This window comes from Rhinopithecus roxellana, chromosome 10 (genome assembly GCF_007565055.1).
Source record: "Rhinopithecus roxellana isolate Shanxi Qingling chromosome 10, ASM756505v1, whole genome shotgun sequence".
Classification (NCBI taxonomy): Eukaryota; Metazoa; Chordata; class Mammalia; order Primates; family Cercopithecidae; genus Rhinopithecus; species Rhinopithecus roxellana.
This window is the reverse complement of record NC_044558.1, coordinates 17,923,040-17,939,701: the sequence shown is the minus strand read 5'-3', so window position 1 is coordinate 17,939,701 and position 16,662 is coordinate 17,923,040. Positions and strand designations below refer to the sequence as shown.

The following is a 16,662-nucleotide window of genomic DNA, read 5'->3' as shown; positions in this document are numbered from 1 at the left end:
AACCATTGTGGAAGACAGTGTGGCGATTCCTCAAGGATCTAGAACTAGAAATAACACTTGACTCAGCCTTCCCATTACTGGATATATGCCCAAAGGATTATAAATCATGCTACTATAAAGGCACATGCACATGTATGTTTATTGCAGCACTGTTCACAATAGTAAAGACTTGGAACCAACCCAAATGTCCATCAATGATAGACTGGATAAAGAAAATGTGGCACACATACATCATGGATTACTATGCAGCCATAAAAAAAGGATGAGGTTATGTCCTTTGCAGGGACATGGATGCAGCTGGAAACCATCATTCTGAGCAAACTCTCACAAGGACAGAAAACCAAACACTGCATGTTCTCACTCATAGGTGGAAATTGAACAATGAGAACACTTGGATACAGGGTGGGGAATATAAAACCCCAGGGCCTGTCATGGGGTTGGGGGCTGGGGGAGGGATAGCATTAGGAGAAATACCTAATGTAAATGATGAGTTAATGGGTGCAGCAAACCAACATGGCACATGTACACCTATGTAACAAACCTGCACGTCTGCACATGTACCCTAGAACTTAAAGTATACAAAAAAAAAAAAAAAAGTTCACTGATTAAGTCAGGTCTACCCAGAATGATATCCCTTTTGATTAACTAAAAATAAACTAATTTGGGATCTTAATGACACCTGCAAAATTCCTTTACTTTTGCCATATAACTTAATCATGAAAGTAACATCCCATCCTATTCACAGGTCCCACCCACACTCAAGAGGAGAGGGTTATATAGGACATGTACATGAGTCAGGAATCTTGGGGGCCATTGTAGAATTCTGCCTACTACAAAGGACTGGAAGACAAAGATGAGGAAATCCCTCACAATGGGGAAAAATAGATGAGAAATAAAGGAAAAGCAATAATGAAGAAAAATTTAGGAAGTTCAACGTCTAGCATCCAATTATTAGAAATTCCAAAAAGAAGGGAGAAAGTTATCAAAGAAGTAATATGATAAAATTTCTGAAAGCCAATGAAAAATGAGTTTTCTGACTGAAAAAGCCAACTGAATGTCATGCAGAGTTGTGTTTTTCAAAGCCACATTCCCAACCATATCAGGGTTCATATGCTGAATACTACGAAATGCTGATAAAAGAAATCAGATAAACCTAAATAATGGAGAGACATACCATATTCATGAATTGGAAGACTTAACGTGGTTAAAATGCCAGCTATCCCAAACTGGCTATAGATTTAATGCAACATTTATCAAAATTCAAAGAGGTTTCTTGCAGATATAGACAAGTTTATTCTAAAATTAATATGAAAAGGCAAAGGTGTGGACAATGCCCGCATTGTTCTGAAGATGGACAATGCCTGTCTTGCTGCTGATGACTTTAGAGTCAAGGATGAGAAAGCTGGCCATGCACCGGTCCATGGAGAGTGACATCCATGGGCTCCACAAGATCATTGATGACACCAATGTCACTCAGCTGCAGCTGGAGACAGAGATCGAGGCTCTCAAGGAGGAGTTGCTCTTCATGAAGAAGAACCATGAAGAGGAAGTAAAAGGCCTACAATCCCAGATTGCCAGCTCTGGGTTGACCATGGAGGTAGATGCCCCAAATCTCAAGACCTCACCAAGACCATGGCAGACATCCAGGTCCAATATGACGAGCTGGCTTGGGAGAACCAAGAGGAGCTGGACAAGTAATGGTCTCAGTAGACTGAGGAGAGCAACATAGTGGTCACCACGCAGTCCGCCAAAGTTGGAGCTGCTGAGTTGATGTTCACGGAACTGAGACGTACAGTTCAGTTCTTGGAGACTGACCTGGACTCAATGAGAAATCTGAAGGCAAGCTTGGAGAGCAGCCTGAGGGAAGTGGAGGCCTGCTATGCCCTGCAGATGGAGCAGCTCAACGGGATCCTGCTCCACCTGGAGTCGGAGCTGGCACAGACCTGGGCAGAGGGACAGCGCCAGGCCCAGGAGTACAAGGTCCTGCTGAACATCAAGGTTAAGCTGGAGGCTGAGATTGCCACCTATCGCCGCCTGCTGGAAGATGGCGAGGACTTCAATCTTGGTGATGCCCTGGACACCAGCAATTCCATGCAAACCATTCAAAAGACCACCACCCTCCGGATAGTGGATCACAAAGTGGTGTCTGGGATATTAAGCCAACAGAAGCAGGGTACTCTTTGGGGACCCGGAGACTGATTAAAAGTTCAGAGGAAGAAAAAAGAAAAGAAAGAGGAAGGAAGGAAAGAAGGAAAGAAGGAAGGAAGGAAGGAAGGAAGGAAGGAAGGAAGGAAGGAAGGAAGGAAGGAAGGAAGGAAGGAAGGAAGGAAGGAAGGAGGGAGGGAGGGAGGGAGGGAGGGAGGGAGGGAGGGAGGGAGGGAGGGAGGGAGGAAGGAAGGAAGGAGGGAAGGAAGGGCAAAGGAATTAGAAAAGCCAAGACAATATTTGTGGAAAAAATAAAATTAGAGGAATCACACTAAATGATTTTAAGATTTATAGAAAGTTAAGTAATCAATACTGAGTGTTACTGGTGAAGAAATAGGCACATAAATCAATGAGATGGAAAAGAGAGTTCAGAAAAAGATGTACAAAAAGAGACAAAATCCCAGGCATGGTGGCTGATGCCTGTAATCCCAGCACTTTGGGAGACTGAGGAGGGCTGATCACCTGAGGTCAGGAGTTCAAGACCAGCTTGGCCAACATGGTGAAACCCCATCTCTACTAAAGACACAAAAATTAGCCAGGCATAGTGGTGGGCATCTGTAATCCCAGCTACTAGGGAGACTGAGGCAGGAGAATTGCTTGAACCCGGGAGGCAGAGGTTGCAGTGAACCAAGATCATGCCACTGTACTCCAGCACCTGGGTGACAAAGTGAGACTCTGTCTCAAAAAAAAAAAAAAAAAAAAGACAAAGATACAAAAGCAATTCAGTGGAGAAAACATCATCTTTTCAACAAATAATACTGAAACAGTTGAACATCCACAGTTTCAAAAAAAGAACATTGACCTAAATATTATACCTTATATAAAAGTGAATTCAAAATAGATATTAGATCTAAATGCAAAACCTAAAACTATAAAACTTGTAGAAGAAGATGTAAGGGGAAAATCTTTGTGACATTGGGTTAGGCAAAGAACTTTTAGACATACCACCAAAAGCTTGATCCATAAAAAAGAAAAATTGGTAAATTGGGCTTTATAAAAGTGTAAAACTTTTGCTCTGTGGTAGATACTGTTAAGAGAATAAAAAGACAAGCTGCAAATTGGGAGAAAATATTTGCAAATCACATATCTGACAAAGAACTTGTATCTAGAATATATAAAGAGGCTATTAAAACTTAGTAAGAGGCCAGGCACAGTGGCTCATGCCTGTAATTCCAACACTTTGGGAGGCCAAGAAGGATCACTTGAGGCTGCAGCCTGGGCAACACAGTGAGACTCCATCTCCCAAAAAATAATCAAACTCAATAAAACTTACTGAAACAAACCAATATTTGTAAGTGGGCAAAAATTTTTGAAAAGTCACTTTACAAACGAGGATACAAAAACAGCTCACAAACACATAAAATTCATCATTCAGGAAATGAGAATTAAAACTGCAAAAGTGTGCCTTTAGAGAGCCACTAGTAATTGAAATAAAAAGGAATGTTAATACCAAGTTTGGCAAGGATGTAAAGCAACTGGAACTCTGATTCATTGTTGGTGGGATTCTAAAATGGTACAACCACTTTGGAAAGTACTTTGGCAGTGTCATAAAGTTAAACTTAACACCAATCATATGATACAACTTTTTCACTCCTAGAGAGAATGGAAAACATATGTCTGCACAAAACCCTGTACACAAATCTCCTTAGCAGCTTTATTTACAATTGTCAAAAAATGGAAACAATCCAAATACCCAATAAAAGTGAATAAACAAATTTTAGTAAATCCATACCATGGAGTACTACTCAGCAATAAAAGGGAATTGACTAATGATACATGAAACAACATGAATTTCGTAAATATTATGATGTGTGAAAGAAGTCAGACCCAGAAGTATACATACTGTATGATTCTAATTTATAGTGACAGAAAGCAGGTCAGTGGTTGCTTAGGGATAAAGAAATGATTTACAAAGGAGCCTGAGGAAAACTTTTGGAGGTGTTGGATATGATTGTGGTGATGGTTTCACAAGTATAAACATATGTCAAAACTTATCAAATTGTACACTTTTAACACGTACAGTTTATTGTAGGTCATTTACACCTCAGTAAAGCTACTTTAAAAGATTATAAAAATTACACTAATTTAAAGAAGTCATACACAAAAAGTTACCTAAATATGATTCCATTATATGAAGTTTGAGAATGTGAAAATGTTTTAACTTATTTTAAAGTCAGAAGTAAAAATGGACTTTTAGGTCAAAGATGTTTCAGCATATAATATTAATATACTTATCTTTATACTAATGCAGTCATAAAATATACTTTGTTCAATGAAGAAAGGGTGCAGGAAGGCCAAAGTTCCTTTGGCCATGCAAATCATAATACGTTCCTCTCTGTAGTGAATTATATTGGCAAAGTCACAATAATGTAAACATGATTTATTGGCTGTCAACTTTTAGAATCAACCTATAAACAAAGCATGGGAGATGTATTCAAAGTTATAGAAGAAAATGTAAATACTATCAACCTTGACACTGTAGAAGTAATTATACATTTGACAGAAAATGTAAGTAGAAGGGGAGAAGAGGTGGAGGGAAGCATATGGACTTGATTAGCTCCATCTGATAAAAATGGGGAGTCAAGAGAGGCTATCTATAGTTTATGGTATAATGCATAAGATTTCAGATATAGTATTCAATGTTCTAAAAGTAATTAGTAGTAGAATAACAATATTACATAACTCTATTGGGGGTGCGAAGGAGGGGAAGTGGGTATGTTATTGAGTACTGCCCTCTCATCTATCATAGTAGAAATTAAATAGATAGGTATCTCAAGTTGATAAATCAAGGAAGAGAGCAGAGGCATATTATTTAGTGAACTAGAGGTCAATCGTCAGAAGAATTAAAAGAGAAAGATTAAAAATGGCAGCTTTGTGGGTCTGAAGGTGGATGGGGTGGCAGAAAGGGTTTTACTCTTCATTATAAGTTTTTCTGTACTGTTTGATTTTTTTAACCAGGTTCATGTGTCATTTCGATTTAAAAAATGTCATCTTCTCTCACCCATGTTAGTCTCTACTTGAGCATCATTTGTGTCCTTCATTGTTCTCATTACAATCTGTAATTATTTTAGTTATATGTGTGATGATTCAGTTAATGTCTTTTTCTCCCATTAGACTGTAAGCTCTGCAAGGACAAGAACAGAGTCTTGTCTTCATCGCCACTCTATCCCCAGTGCCTGGCATAGAATGTAGCCCGGGAACCAGGATTACACCTTGCATAGCACTCTGGGAACTTCTTATTCAAAGGCCTCTCCAAGCTTCCTCTAGGACCAACCAGCAGTTGAGATGGAAGATGTTCTGTTGTGGAAAGGCAGTGTCCTCCAAAAGGCTAAAAGCAGGGATGGCCATGAGCAGAGAAAGGCACTACAGCCAAATAGTACCCCAGAAAGTGTTCTAAACCTTCCCTGGTGAGGGCATGAGCTGGGGCAAATCAGATTATTCTTCCAGCATTGAAATCCTCTTTAAAAGAACATTAAAGAGTGCCTTCGAGTGGGCATTTTGCAGGGAGTAAAAGGAAGAGGGAATAGCACAGGCACCTCTTAGCCCTCGGAGATACAAGCCGTTGGCATTTCCACACTAGCTAAAGAGGCTTCTCTCAGTCTGCCTGGGCTTGTGCCTGCCAGCAAGTACAGGCAGGTTCAGTAGATGAAGCTGACTTTTGTGGTCCTCCATGGGCAGTTCTGAAGAGGGCTCTGGAAACTGCTTGACAGCAAAGCTGAAGATTATCTTAGGGTCAGAACAAGAGAGCCTGGGGCATGGAGGAGAGGAATTGGGCTGTCATATCTTCTAGAGCCACTTACATAAGAACCTTGGATGTGCTGGGGTGAATGGTATGGGCAGACCTGTTTGTTGCCTGATTAAATGAGGAAAGGTGATCTGTGAGGCCACTCCCTCCTGGCCATAGCCTCACACATGATCCCTGGAGAGTCACAAACAGGGAGATTTCAAGGTTCAGACAACCCCATCAGACCCCTTGGGCTGTCTAGGGTTTCCTGGAGAGAACATTCTTCTAATGAGGGGAACCCAAAAGAGAGAAGCATAGAAAAAAGCCAATGAGGAATTACGACGCCACCACTGGAGGATGTGGGTTAGAGTCAAGATGGCTCACAGGGAGAAGTCGTTGCTTGCAGGTCTAGAAACCTAGCACCCATAATTGTGCCTTCCTCTTTCTAGGAAGACAACAAACTGTCTTTCAGCTTTGTCTAGCAGGTGCTGGAACCTCCCTGTGGCCAGATTCCTGGGGCCGGGTGAATTGTCAATAGGCAACTGCAGTCACTCACCATCTTTCTAGAATGAGTAACTCAAAGACAGGGGTTTGTTTGATCCATTTTGAACTACTGCTGCATGTAGCTCAGTCTTTGGCTCTCATCGGGAGACTTCCAAGTAAACTGAAAAAAGGCAGGAGCTGCTGGGTCAACTGGCAGATTCATTCAGGTCACAGAAAGACGGGGAGTTGTAAGAGGAGAAATGAACACTGAGGCCATTTCTCTTAAGTGGGGAGGGCTTGGAGTAGAAAGCATGAAAAACGCCCCTCCTGCGCTAGGCTTACTTCTTAGGGCCTAGGACAAAGGCAGGACATGGTGTTCCTGCTTTCACAGTGATTGAAAAAAGCTCGTGGCAGCACACAGCTTGCTGCCAGGCAGACAGCTTGAGTGTCTTCACTACTACTGTCAGTGGTTCAAGGGCAGGTTTGCCTCAGCCCTTAGAACACAGTTCCCTGGATTCATTGGCCCTCCCACATCTCGAGATCAGCAGTAACTACTTCACTGTGGGCAATGAGGAGTCTCTTAGTTGGACAATGTTAGTATATGCAATTGATTCAGAGCCTAACTTCCATTTCTTCCTAACTTCTAACTGGTTTCTTCCAAGTTCCTACACTTTGTCTGGCTTCCTTTTCTCTGAGTTGGTCATCAAGTACCCAAATGGAATCTGTATTCTATAAATTCTTCCCCTCTGATCTCTAGAGGCAGTAGAGTAGTGCTTAAGGGTACATGCTCTGGGGTCACACTGCCAGGGTTCACAGCCCAACTCTTGTTTGCCAGCTATGCATCCTTGTGCCGTTTACCTACCTTTCTGTGCCAGTTTTTCATCTCTATAATGAGAATGACAATAGTACTTAACTCATAGATCTGTTGTGAGGATTAAATGAGATTGTAATGAGCCAGGCACCTAGTTAGGGTTCAGTAATGTTAGCTATTATTTGGAATGTAAAGTCTTTCTTTCCCTCTTGCATGCCCCTGCTTCTCTAGTTTCAGATACTTGCTCCTCCTCTCCACAACGAACTTCTCCCATCCTTCTCCAGACATTGCAAGCCTTTCAGTGCTAAATGTTCTTAAGAGAAGGGATTTCCAGATGGGCACGTTGGTTCACGCCTGTAATCCCAGCATTTCGGGAGGCCAAGGCAGGTGGATCTCGAGGTCAGGAGATGGAGACCATCCTGGCTAAGATGGTGAAACCCCGTTTCTACCAAAAACATACAAAAAAAAAAATAGCCTGGTGTGGTGGTGGGTGCCTGTAGTCCCAGCTTCTTGGGAGGCTGAGGCAGGAGAATGGCATGAATCCGGGAGGTGGAGCTTGCAGTGAGTGAGCCGATCGCACCACTACACTCCAGCCTGGGCGACAGACGTCTCAAAAAAGAAGGGGAGGTTTCCCTTTGATCTTTTCCATCTCTTATATGTCCCATACCCAGGTAATCATTTTTTAATTATTTCTATTTTCTGATACATATTTTACATATTTATGGAGCATGTGTGATACTGTGTTATATGCATAAAATGTGTAATGATCAAGTCAGGGTATTTGAGGTGTCCATTACATTGAATATTTATCATTTCTGTGTGTTGGGAACAATTCAAGTCCTCTCTTCTAGCTACTTTGAAATATGAAATTCGTTGTTGTTAGTAACCGTCACTCAACTCTGCTGTCAAATGATAGAACTTACACCTTCTATGTAACTATATGTTTGTACCTGTTAACCTACCTCTCTTTGTCCTCCCTTCTCACCCATACACCCTTCCCACCCTGTAGTTTTCATAATTTCTCCCAGGTAATCACTGATTATCAAAATTGGAAATGTTTTTTATAAATAATCTAGTTTAATTTATTCTTTTTACAGATTATCAAAAGTTGGATCCAGAAACATAAAGCGACTTAGTAAAGATTACATTGAACTAGAATCACAACTTACTGCTATAGATATTAGCAATGTCAGACATCAAAGCCTGCACATTTAATTCCAATAAATTCAACATGTATCCAGTAAGGATCTACTATTAGTGTGTGTGTTTGTGTGTGGTAGTAGGTCAGATGCTGAGAGAGATACAAAGATGATTTCAAATCACTTGTCCACTGGAAAAGCTGGCTTTCAGGAGGAGGTTATGAGGCATTGTATGTCTTGGGGTGTAGCTCTCCATTCCTTTTATATATAGATCTATAAATAGATCTATAGTTATCTATATCTATTATCTATACAAGTAGAAATGCATAAATAGATCTATGTCTATATATAAGCATATACAGAACTATATAGCTTATGTATATATTATTTTATATATAGTTTTGCATATGTGTTGTTATATATGTGTGTGAATATGCATATACACACATATGTGTATATATAATTGAAATTAGTTTCACTTCAAGAATTTAGTGAGCTCCCTCCTTTTACAATACCATCCTTCTGCCCTAGCCTGGAGTACAGTGGGCATATCTATGCTAAATGATGGGGACTGTATATGCTCAGAAATGTAACTACAGTATAACAGGTCTTGGAGACAGGTTCCTTTGGCCCTGAGTGTAGCCAGCTGTTCCTCATTCTACAAGCAGATGAAAGATAAGCCCCCCTATTTTTGGTGGGAGCTAAGTAAAGGATAGTTAAAGGGAGAGCAAAACAAAGTAATGATAGGTCTCTGTGAGACCTGGAAGGCAGAGGAGACCTACTGATTACTCAAGTAAAGTTCGGCCTGGACCAGAGGTCGATGTTCCTAGAAACAGAACATACTTTTCTAAGAGCTGGATAGTGCCCAGGAATAGATCAGAGTGAACTAATAGTTCAGAATCAGGGAATCCCTGAGCAAGACAAAACTGGACTCTGGGTCTTCACTGTAAAAAATTATGTATAGAGTGTGTTTGTTCCCTGGAAAATCTTCACGTATTGAGAAAGGCATGGTAGTAGTTGTTTATGGCTTACTGAAGAAATGTTCAGCAGAGTGGAAAATACAATGCTCCTGAGGCTTTGTTCCCAGGAAGGAGGCCGACGCTGCTAAGGAAAATTGGTGCCAATTTTACTTACCTTCAACAAATTAGTGACACCCCAAGGCTGTCTTGTCCCACCAAAATCCTTCTTCGAGGTCAGGCATGACTGAATTCTCTTGCAACCTGAAACTGACTCTGAAATCCCTTCCAAAGCAAATACTGAGTAGGAAACCCTGAGATTCTAGATCTGAACCTTTTGGTCACTTTTCTTAGATACTAGTACAGAAGTGTACCTCAGAATATTTGAATGGGTGGATGAAAGAGGGAAGGAAGGAAAAAAAGAAAGGGAAGGGAAGGAGCCATGTATTATACAAGCCTTGGTATGTAAACATTAGTAAACTACCCTTCCTTTCATTTAACATTGGTCATACCAATATGGTTATGTTTCTGTCCTCAGCATACAAGCCCTCTCAGGAGCACTGGACACAGTTGGCCTGGGACACTCTCCTTTTTAGGCTGTCATGATACCACATTTTCCTGGCTTGCCTCCTGCCTTGTGCTTTCTCTGTCTGCTTTGCTGACTCCTTTTCCTTTATTCATCCTCCAAATACTTGAGATGCTCTCAGGCTCAACCCTAAACCTCTTTTTCACTCACTCCATTCCAAGATAATTTCTTTCAGCTCAATAACTCTAAATAGCATTAATAAGATGAACACACCCAAATTTATATTTCTAGACTTCACCTGTCCTTTGAGCTCCAAACATGGCATTCTGGCACAGGGTCTGGAGTTCAAATCCTGATTCCATCACTTACTATGTGAGTTGTTTGACCTTTTTGCCTCAGTTTCCTCTTCTGTAAAGTGAGAGGATAATAATATCAGATTTTACAAGGTCATTGTGAAAATTAAGTGATTGAATATATGTAGAGCATTTGGGACAGTATTTGGTATACAGTAAGCATCAATAAATAGATGATGATGATAATGATGATGATGATGGTGATGATGATGATGGTATCTGACCGGCTAACTTGGCATTGCCTCTTGGAGGTCTCACAAGCATTTCATACTTAACCTGACCAAGACAAAACTTGTAACTTGTGCCCTCCAAGTTAGTCCTCCCACTTTTTTCCTCACTTTTAGTAAGTGATGCCACCACGTATCCAGTTGCTCGGGAAAACCTAAGTGTCATCCTTTCACCTCACTTCTTACATCCAATCCAATAGCAGGGCCTGTCAAACTCCCAAATATATACAGAATCTATCCACTTCTCTCTATCTCCACTGCTGCCATCATCAAGCCAGTATCACCTCTCATCTGGATTCATCCTCCACACAGATGCTATTAATCTATTTAAAGCAGTTATTCAGATCATGTTGCTCCCTTGCTTAAAACTGCTTAATGGCTTTCTGTGGATTTAAGATTGGAATCCAAACCCTCATCATGTAAGGCCTTCCAGGATCCGGCCTCTGCCGATTTCTCCAAACTAATCTCCACATTCACTGGACTATTTAGGTTCTTAGTTTGCACTAAGCTAGTTCAAGCCTCAGGGCCTTTGCACTAGCTGTCCCTTCTACCTAGAATGTCCTTCCCCCAGGTCCTCATATGACTGGCTCCTTTTCATTCAGAATTAAGGTCAATGTTACAACGTCACTTCCTCCGAGAAGCATTTCTTGACTATTTAATCTAAAGTAACTTCCCCCATCACCGCTCTATTTTCTTCACAGCACTTACCACTATCTGAAAATATTCATTCAATTGTTGAATAGAGATTGTCTCTCCCCCTCCTCTAAAATACAAGTCCCCTGAGAGTAGTAACCTTGTCTGTTCTGTTTACCATTTCATCCTCAGTGCCTAACACCATCACAGGGTTGAGGAATTTAAAGGATTATTTTTTTTAAAAAAAAATTCTGGTAAAGTATACATGACAGCTGTACCATTTAACCTTCTCACCAGCAGTATATGTGAGGGTTCCAATTTTTCCACACTCTGGCCAACACTTGTTATTTTCTGGTTTTTTTTTTTTTTTTTTTTTTTTTTCATAGTAGCCACCTTAATGGGTGTGAAGTGGTACATCGTGTGGTTTTGACTTGCATTTTTCTAATGATCAGTGATGTTGAACATCTTTTCATGTGCTCATTGGCCATTTATATATCTTCTTTGGAGAAATATCTATTAAAATCCTTTCCCCATTTTTTAATTGAGTTGCTTTTTTTGTTGTTGAATTGTAAAAGTTCTTTATATATTCTGAATATCAATTCCTTATCAGGCATATGATTTGCAAATATTTTCTCCCATTCCATGGACTGCCTTTTCACTCTGTGAATAGTGTCCTTTGATACACAAAAGTTTTTAATTTTGATGATGTTAGGATTGCTTTTTAAGGGTTAATAATTGGAGAAGGGGTTGGACTCAGCATGAAGTTTGAGGTGAGAAGGCTGATATTCAAAGGAGGACAGTACAGCAGCAAGCCTGAAAAGGGTGGACAGGAATCCTTGATAATCCAAGGATGGCATAAGGCCTCTGGAAACCTTAGGTAAGGAAGGGCAAAAGATGGGAGAATTACGATGCAGAGCATTTGCTGAGACCTTACTAGGTACCAAGTATTGTGCTAAGCCCAACACATCCGCTATTTCATTTAATTCTCTTAGCAATTCTGTGAGGTATTATTTTAGCCCTAATTTGTAGATGAGGAAACTGAGGCACAGAGCGATTAAGCAACTTGCCCAGCGTCACAAAGCTATAATATGTCAGAGTCTAGATTTGAACTCAGGTACTCTGGCTCCAGATTCTGTGCTGTCATCCATTGGCCTGTACTTCTTTTGTACTAGATAAGTAAAGGCAATTTGAGCAGAGTGTGGGGCATATTGTAGTTGTTAAGACTATGATGAAGAGATAAATTGCAGGTAGTAGGTTGAAAACATGCCTTGAGGGCATAGAGAAGGTAGTCAAAGGGTAGCCCTTGTTTATATACTTGCTCTACAAAGGCAGTTTTGTCAGGGCAGAATAGAGTGATGATGAAATTCACAGGCTTTGGCAACAGATAGATCCGGGCTTGAATGCCAACTCTGCCACTTACCAGTGGAACCCTTAGGCAAGTTTTGCTTCTCTGTGCCTCAGTTTCCTCATCTACAATTGAGGATAAAACCACCTCATAGAGTTGTTTAGATCTTTGACGTCACCTGTGGGGCATGATCCCTTCCTGGCACCTGATAAACTCTTAGTAAATATCAGCTCTTTTTCCTCAACCAAACAATGATGCAGTCTCTCCTCCAGCTAGAAAATCCCCATCTTCTGATTAAAGAGAAAATTTTCCAGGACAGGCTGAAGTAGTTGTACTTGAATACCTTAATGGACCATCAAGGCCCATGAGTGAACATGTAACTGAAAGTGATCCCTCCCAGAACAGAGAAAGGTTCTTCCTTCCCTAAGGACACATTCCCACCAGCCTCCTTTTAGACCCAGGAAAAGCATTTCTGATTATCTTAGAACAACCATTTTGTCCCAGCTTCTGGCTACCCAGAGTTAAGAAACTCCTAGCTTCTTGCTAGGCTATATATATATATCTGTAAATTATAAAAAGGACATTTACACGCCTGTTTTTAGTGAAGTTTACTCTCGGGGAACAGGAAGTGAAAATGAGGACTGTCTGCCTCAATAGCAAACACTGAGCAACCAGAAAAGGGAGGGTCGTATGAAAGACAAACTTCTTCGACTTCCCAGTATTTTTTTTTTTTTTTTTGGCTGCCTCTAGATTTATTAATTTCAGAGAAACTGAAGAGGGTCCAAGGAAAAACCATCAAAATGATTAATAAAAGGAAGAAGCTACTGAGTGATGCTAGGAGCTTCCAGTGAAGGACAAGAAAAGGGGATGAGGAGGAGGAGGCCCTGAAGGCTGAAAGCAAAGCACCCACCAGAGACTGCAGAGCTGCGGGGATCTGTGGGAGGAGGGGCAGTTAGCCCGGGCCCAGGTACCTCCATTGAGCACCCCACCATGGGGCCAGCACTGGGCCAGGCATTCTGGGAGATCAAAAGAGGCCTAAGGCTTGGCCTGTGCCCACAAAGGTAGAGAGACAGGATTATACCCACAAAAGGACAAAGTGCAATCCAAGCCAAGAATGTAAGCTCTGCGACAAGGAACTCACTCGCTGCTATGTGCCAAATGACTGGTGCAGTGAGAAATGTTCAGCATTCCTAGGAGGAAGGGATCTTCTCAGGTGGTGAGGCTGGAGCCTAAAGGGAGGGACACAATGTGGCTAGGCAGAGAGGGTAGAAAGCAACATAGGTCTGGGAAACTGGCAAGACCAAAATACAGGAGGTAGGGTATGGGCAAGGAAGAATGAGGAGCCATACCTGGCTGGGGTGAGCAGTTCTTTGAAGGGAGTAGTGAGAGATGGACACAAGCAGAAGAGTGTGGATTTTATGTTGCAGGTATTGGTCAGTCATTGAGGCTCCTGAGCAGGAGAATGTTGTGGTTCCAGGTGTGCTTTGGCAAGATCAATCTGTCTAGGCATGGTGGGCTGGAAGTGGAGGTGGGGAGACCAGGCCTAAGACTATAGTCACTAAGAAAATACCTGCAGCTGTAGCCACTGAAAATGTGCCCAAGTGCTGACAGGGGCCAGGTCTCAGTTGACAAAGCTAGCTGGGGTCCAGTGATCTCTCCAAAAGGTGCAGTCTGGACTCCATATCCTGAGACCACAGCCTCAGTTCCCTCAAGCCCACCCAGCCCGAGGAGCTGGTCGTCATTCACAGCACATCTCAGCAAACTTAGGCCCGTACCAAGGACAGATTTCTGGGCAGATGATATCTTTGTTATAAATAGACAATTTGACTCCAGGTGGGAAATTCAATTTGTGGGAACAGATGAAATCTTCTGAAACCAAGATCTGATTTCCCGAGCAAAAGTCCTTTGGTCTTAATGAACAAGAGAAGGAGATAAGGAAAAGAAGACACTATAATTAGGCCTTCCCCCTAAATAAGAGGCTTCTTGGATAACCAGGGACCTGCCTGCAGTGCCTTAACGAATGTTTCCCATTTCTGAACCATGCCTTTTGAGGCAAAGAATGACATTAAATATCGATGCAGCACTTAGGAATGGTTGCAAAGTGCTTTTCTGCTCTTGTTATTCATTAGCCATCCCTATCTCCCACCCACTCTCCTCTCCCTCTCTTTCCCTCTCACCAATCCTGCCATGAGCCTGGCAAGGTTTATGCAGGTTGAAAATATGAGAACTTGCAGACAGAAAGGTTAATCAATTGACTCCAGGTCAAACCCAGGAAGTTACTGACAGTCCAGTGGTGAGAATATTCTTGTCAGGTCTTTCTGGAATTTACTGCTTTAGTCCACCGAGACATGTAAACCCACACCTGCTTTTCCTTTCAAAGCTGATTTTTTTTTTTTCTTCCCTGTCTGGTGAAAGGCAGCCAGAGAAACAGAAAATGGGGTCTAGGAAAGACAGAATGAAGAAAAGAGAAATTGGTGGCAGACAGAAAAAGAGAACGGGAGAAGCCAGCTGATCTCTTCCAGGCCTGGTATTTCTGAGCCCCTTACTCCGCTCAGGTGGAGTAGGCATGGAAAAGAGTGAAGAGCACTTGATCAAAGAATCAGTGGCTTCTTACCTGTGGGATTTTGGAACAGTCATTTAGTCAATCTAAGCCTCAACTTCCTTATCTATAAAATGGGAATTATAGCTGCCCTACCTCTCAGTGTTATTGTGAAGATCAAATTACACTGTAAAACTTGGTGTACCTATAAGGGATTATCTTGGTGAACCAGGAAAGACCACCATACCCTCAAACTCCTCAGCTTTCTGCCTCCAAGTCAAGCATCCCCACTACCAATCATGCCTTTAGAGAGAGAGACTGAGATAGGTTTGGACAAAATGTAAACTGTTGAGAGGTTAACTCATTGGCCCATCAGCATTCACTAGCACATTAGCAAAAATTCATTTATCAAATTGGTGGCGACCCCCAGGGCCTTTGGCGGAGATGGATTTTTAACACCCTTTCTTCCTCAGTCTTTCAAGGGACATTTGTCTCTGCATGGCGTTTTTTTTGTTGTTGTTGTTGTTTGTTTGTTTGTTTGTTTGCTTGTTTTTTTGTTTTTCTCAAAAAGCTCCAGGTGTATCCTTCTTTAAGTCTGCATCCCGGTAAAAGGCAATGGGCAGGCATTCAATTATCCTTCATGTTCTTTTTTCCCAGGGGGACATTAGCGCAAAGAGGTTAAATAAAGTGTCCATGATCACACAGTGCCCTACCCAGGATTGAGAGCCTATCAGAGGCACCTAGTCCTCTGCTCTCCAGCCTAGCTACATTTCCTGTCCATCCAGTTTCTCTTCTGCAAATATTCCCCCATCCTCAGCCCCACCCAGACAGGTGAGGAGGGGGAGGAGGCTGGCTCCTGGCAGCACTGTCCCAAGCACACACCTGAACTCCCTCATGAGGAATAGCTGTACTGGTGGCAACCGCAGCAAGCACTTGGCATCTGACAGGCTCTGTCAGCATCAACTTAAATTGGTATTTTGCTTCCTAACTCCAGGAGGGCAAACAGGCCTAAGATGCCAGCAGGGGGGACAGCAGGAAGGCATTCAAGGAAGCCGTGGGCGATTCCCTGGAGTCTATCAACTCAGTTTCCACTCCAAAGCCTTCCAGAGCCACAGGCCTTCCCTCTGTGGGGCTCCCTCTGCACAATGGAGGTGGGCAGGGAGGAGGCAGCACCTTGGAAGCTCTCTAGAGAAAGATAAAAAATAAAAATAAAAAAAAAAGAAGCAGCAGAAGAAGAGGAAGAAAGAAAAAAGGAAGCTCCAGAACAGGGTCAGAATTGAGGTGGATTGCCCCCACAAGGTCCTCTTAGTACTGGACTCCATGCCCTCTGGAGCAGCATTCCTCTTCTCAGACCTGCTTCAGCTGTGCTTCGTTGCAGATGCAACCTAGACCTAAGGGGCTTGTTAAAAAAAATAGAGTCATGGGTTCTAGGGTGGGGCCCAGGAATCAGTCTTTCTACAGCTCCCCAGGTAGAAAGAATTCCCGGATCCCCAGGATTCTGATGCAGCTGGGTCAAGGCCCATAGCTGGGGAAATGTTGCACTCAAGCTCCCCCACCTCAATCCATGGCACCCCAGGAAAACGTCCCTGGTCAGTATTTCATTCCTTTACCGCTCTACCCTCCTGTGAGAGGTGACAGGCAATCTGATAGATTTATTCAGGCAAGTGCATTAATGGGCGCTAATGACTTAATGTGCTGTCCATTCCAGATAACATGTGCAA

At 42.2% G+C, this 16,662-nt stretch overlaps 1 pseudogene; it reads left to right on the top strand.

Moving 5' to 3' along the window:
* Positions 1-1,357: 1,357 nt before the first annotated feature.
* On the top strand, positions 1,358-2,199 carry LOC104663415 (annotated as a pseudogene).
* Positions 2,200-16,662: the final 14,463 nt, after the last annotated feature.